We start from the raw sequence: 5,697 nt of genomic DNA on the forward strand, positions 1-5,697 counted from the left end.
AGCGGGAGAAGGAGGGGTCCTAAAACCAAACGTTGGGCGCCAGACGAAGGTGAAGGCGTAAGTCACAAACAATCCCACACCAGTTTGGAATTATGATTAATAGAATGGTTATTTATTTAAGGGGAAAAAACTTACAGATCACCTTCCCAGACACACACGTCCTGACACGCACACACCTGAGAGCTGTCGTCTGACGTACACATACACGTCATGACACGCACACACCTGAGAGCTGTCGTTTGACATCCACACACATGTCCTGACACGCACACACCTGAGAGCTGTCGTCTGACATCCACACACACGTCCTGACACGCACACACCTGAGAGCTGTCCTCTGATGTCCACACACACGTCCTGACATGCACACACCTGAGAGCTGTCGTCTGACGTACACACACATGTCCTGACATGCACACACCTGAGAGCTGTCCTCTGACCTCCACACACATGCCCTGACATGCACACACCTGAGAGCTGTCCTCTGACCTCCACACACATGCCCTGACATGCACACACCTGAGAGCTGTCCTCTGACCTCCATACACATGCTGACTAGGTTCCTCTTTCATGGGGGCCTGGTGTGTAGAAGCCACAAATGGCAGCTTCTCTTGTGTGTATACAGCCTGCCGCATGAATGGGTTCCCACAAGAGGCTTGAAACAGTTTGCTTCTGACAGATGTTCATGATCTCGGCGATGCTCCCAAGCGTAGACAGGTGTGCAAGGGGATTCTAGGAAGCCTGGAGCTCATACTAATTGTAACATCATGTCCATCTGCACCAAATTGCAGGTAAGAGTGTGATTGAAGTTGTTTAAGTTCCCCGGCCACTAGGAAAGCCGGATCTCAGACAAGTAGGCTTAACCAAATTTAAAGCAGGTGAATCAGAAGTCGTGCGCAGTTTGAATAAAGAACGGCCCCATAGGCTCATATATCTGAAGGCTTGGTCCTAGTTCAGGAAAGGGGTCATCGAAACCTAAGGGAGCCTAATGAACGCTCCTCTCCTTGACCGAGGTTAACTGGAGCCTTGTTTGCTGATGACAGAAACCCAGCTCTGAGTGGCGTTAGGCAAACAGGGAATGGACTGGCTCACACAGTACGTTCAAGGTGCAAAACAGGCAGGAAAGAGCATGCACACGTGTCACATGGCACACATGTAGGTCGAGCCAGTGTCACCTACCCAGAGCCACAGAGGAAATAGCACAGACACAAGCTGTCACCTGCTGCCACTTTGCAACCACGCAGAAGGAGACCATGACAAACACTTGTGAAGAAGAGGGTTTTCACACCATCCAGGATCACTCAGCTGTTTTTTTTGGTTCACCAAATTGTGTATTACCCAGCTTCTAGTTAGCGGGTCAACTCCACATTTCCAGCTCTGGTGGGGCTCATCCCAGCAGAGCCAGGATAGAGAACCCAGGAAGAGACCGTGAAAGCTTGACATCTTGGTGTACAGCATTATTTTCTTTTTTTAAAAAGATTTTATTTGCCGGGCGATGGTGGCACACGCCTTTAATCCCAGCACTTGGGAGGCAGAGGCAGGCGGATCTCTGGGAGTTCGAGACCAGCCTGGTCTACAGAGCTAGTTCCAGGACAGGCTCCAAAGCCACAGAGAAACCCTGTCTCGAAAAACCAAAAAAAAAAAAAAAAGATTTTAATTATGTATACAGTGTTCTGTATGCATGCTTCCACCCCAAAGGAGAGCTACAGATGGTTGTGAACCACCATGCGGTGTCTGGGAACTGAACTCAGGACCTCCGGAAGAACAGCCTAACCTTTGAGCCATCTCTCCAGCCCCCGACATTATTTTCAAAGACAAAACATTTAAAGAAGAAAATGTCCAAAATAATTGAGAACATTAGAACATTGTGTCCCCCTTTCCTGTGTCTCTACTTGTCCTATGTCAATATTGTCAATTTAGCCCCTGTCCGGTGGGCCAATAGTGAGGCCCCAGACATCCCAGTATGTGGGATCTGTTTTGGTCACCACCCAAGCTTGAACCAATCACACCACTTCAGAAGTGGAAGGGGACAGACATTAATATTTTCTTGTTTCTCCGGAACAAAAAAGACTTCTTTTTTCTTTTTCTTTCTTTGGTTTTTCAAGATAGGGTTTCTCTGTAGCTTTCGAGCTTGTCCTGGAACTCGCTCTGTAGACCAGGCTGGCCTTGAACTCACAGAGATCCGCCTGCCTCTGCCTCCTGGGTGCTGGGATTAAAGGCGTGTGCCACCATCGCTCTGCTATGAGAAGACTTATTAGTGGGTGAATCATGCTTTAGATAAAGAAATAGATTTCTATTCCCTCTTCATCCAAGTCCAACCTTTGCCTAAATTCTGGTAAATTGCCTGCGAGGAAAACTACCCCCGGCTTTTCACTCACACCTTCCCTTATCCCCTCCTGCCGTGGTCAGAATGGAGACGTGGTGGTGAGCATCACAGTGTGTAAACAGTGCAGCTCCGTCCGAGAAATGGGGCCCTGACCCTTCCTCCACGGCTTTGTCAAACCGCTGCTCTTACAGCCTCCGGACTGTAGTAGACCTCCAAACCTTAGCACAGCTGACGCCATGAAGGAGCCCAGCATGGAGGCATCATTACCTACCAAAACAAACCCCGATTCATCAAGGTCTATGTAGCTCTGGAAAAGCCCCTAAATGTTCTGACTTTGACTTCTGGCTTCTGCGGTTCTGCTTTGCTCAGCTCTTCTCGCTGGCTGATGTGTGTCAACCAGGATGTAGTTTTGGTCTTAGAGGAGTAAAGGCACGGGGCTGCACTTGGGTCCCGAATACCCAGTTTGCTAACAAAGATTTTATTTTGGCTTGAACCTGTGTCTTAGTGGCCTTCCCTGCTACTAAGCCACAACACTGACAGACAGCACAATTATGGTTGCAATTAAACCACACACATGTACTGAAAATGTGTGTCATATAACCCGGGTTTTCTTCTACACAGCTGCCTAGAATTACATCACATATCTGACACTATGGATTCAAATAGATCATTGCATTTATTGATATGTACCCCACTTGGCCTTAAAAATTTGGAATTTCGGGGCTGGAGAAATGGCTCAGAGGTTAAGAGCATTGCCTGCTCTTCCAAAGGTCCTGAGTTCAATTCCCAGCAACCACATGGTGACTCACAACCATCTCTAATGGGGTCTGGTGCCCTCTTCTGGCCTGCAGGCACACATACAGACAGAATATTGTATATATTTAAAAAAAATTGGAATTTCATAATATTAAGAGGCATGTATTTTCCAGTCTTTATTAGTTTTTGATTTTATTTCTAAGGTAGCTAGCTACCTTTTCTTTTTGAAGGCAAGGTGACTTGGATGTCACACTACCGACTCCCACTTCCAAGTGCTTGTCTCTTGACGATTTTTGTTTTCATTTATTTTTAAATGATTTTGGAGGATTAAGCTAGAGTTAACGCACTCATACTGAACAAATGCTTTTCCACAGGGTCACATCTCCAATCCATTGTTATGTACTTTTTAAAATTGAGATTTATTTCACATTCCATAAAATCCACTCTTTCAGGTATGCAATTTATGGCTTCAGCAAATCTGAAAGGCTATGAAATTGTCACTACTATGAAGCTCCAGAACATTCTAGCTGCCCTGAAAGGGACTCTGTAGACATGAGATTTTGGGACTGTTCCCCACAGCCAGGCTCAAACAGACTTTCTACACAGCCAGGCAAAAGGATGCCATATGGTTCAGGATCAAGAAGAACAAGAATAAGAACAAGGTTTGCTGCATCCGGACCCTTTACAGCCTGGTGTACGGAGGGAGGAGGACACGGACCAAGAGAAGTCAGAGACACTGAAGCAGTCCCTCTCCCCTGGCTTGGCAGTGCAGGAGCTGAAATGAAGCAGACATCCGGCTTTGGACCGGACTGTATTAAAACACCGAAAAGCAACACGAACACACAAAAGGACTCCGCGCCTGTTAGCAGTGGTGCCCAGGAGCTCCAGGCAACAGGGAATCTAGAATCTAGTTCCTGTCACAGTGCATTGGCCTGTGTATTTCGTATAACTGGACTCACACTGTCACAAACAGGTAGCTGGGACTCTTTGCTTTATCTGGAGAAAAACCTTGAAACTGCAAGGAACAAGTACCCTTAGTGCTGACTGTCCTGCGTGTCAGACCCAGAGCTAGGGGCTTATGTCTCCAAGCTTTCGAAGCCAATCAAGGTAGAAGTTTACCACTTTTAGTACCAATATCAGGTGGTTGGAGTTACAGCTCCTGAGCTTGGGGTGTTGGGACTCTCGGCTCTGTGACACTTGTCAGTGAGCTCCAACACTTCTAGTAGCTGGGGCTTTCAGCATTTGTACTTTGAGCTCCTATCTTTAGATATTCACAGCATTTCTGGCCTCACACTCACAGAGATCCTGCTGCCAAGCGTAGGATTGTAGGCGTCAGCCACCAAGTTTGGCTCCTTGTGGTGTCTCTCCTTGGTTGTATTTGGGATTCTTTGGTGGCAATCTAGAGTTATATAGTTCTTTGGGCGGAGGGGATGGGGCAAAATCTTATATAGCCCAGGCTGGCCTTGAATTAGCTATATAGCCAAAGAAGACCTTGAACTCCTGACTCTTCTGCCTCCACATTTGAAATGCTTGGTGGACCAGCTGGCGTTATAGTTCTGAGACTTCAGGGTAGGGGCCCTAGCTCTTGGTAGCTCGCGGTAACTCAGCTACTTTCTTGATGTCAATATTGTTGTCCTCACCAGAAGTGGAAGCCAGAGTCCTTTGTGTCTGACCTGTGCAAGTTGTGATAAAAATCACGAACGTAAAGAGCTGCTCCGTGCACTGGGATGGAGGGAATGCATAGGTGAGATGCATCCTAGCCTAACCCGGAAGCAGTGGAAACAGCTCTCTTTGCGAGGAACTGGCATACAGCCGTGAGAGAGAGGGACATGGCCTGCTTGTCTGGTGATTCTCATCCCACCAACCAGCCCTGTATGTGCACAGCAGCTGTCCTTTTCTCTGGTTACAGGCTTTACACATATACCAGTCACAGGTCAAGGTTACAAACGAATCCCAAACCTGGTGTGTCAATCACGGGCTTTTTTTTTTTTTCCTGACTCACAGGGGAAGTGCGCCACCTTCTGTTGGAAGTGAGGATAGCTGCAGCTGTACAGGGTCATCTAAAGTACTTCACTGTCTTTGCTGCGCGGAGGGAGTCCTCTGGTGCCAACCTAAGGTACCTGGAGGGATCGGCTGGAACACACTTGCCTCAGGCTGTCCATGAAGTGCTCAAAGCAGCCACAGTCTTATGAGGACGGTCAGGCTGGTCTCCACAAGAGGGGCTGCTCAGCTGACGGCTCCCAGGTATGTACAGGAAGGGTCTGAGAGCTGCCAACCCAGCAGCAGCCCAGCTTACCTAGGGAAACGTGAACATTGAAGGGTGCTTACAATACAGACCAGACCCAACCTTTTATTTATTTATTTACTGACAGGGTTTCTCTGCATAGCCCTAGCTGGCCTGGAACTCGCTCTGTTGACCAGGCTGGCCTGTGGACAGACACCTGAAGCTCGAGAGCTGGGTTAAAGGCAAGCACCGCCGCCCTCTCCTCTACTCGTTTCCATGGCCGCATCACACACACTGCATGGACACAGCGCATTTCCATGGCCGCATCACACACACCGCATGGACACAGCGCATTTCCATGGCCGCATCACACACCGCATGGACACAGCGC

General features: G+C 48.2%; 1 pseudogene; it reads left to right on the forward strand.

The window, feature by feature from the left end:
- The first annotated feature begins 542 nt into the window (after positions 1-542).
- On the forward strand, positions 543-667 carry LOC113455741 (annotated as a pseudogene).
- Positions 668-5,697: the final 5,030 nt, after the last annotated feature.

This window comes from Microtus ochrogaster, unplaced genomic scaffold (genome assembly GCF_000317375.1).
Source record: "Microtus ochrogaster isolate Prairie Vole_2 unplaced genomic scaffold, MicOch1.0 UNK99, whole genome shotgun sequence".
Lineage (NCBI taxonomy): Eukaryota > Metazoa > Chordata > Mammalia > Rodentia > Cricetidae > Microtus > Microtus ochrogaster.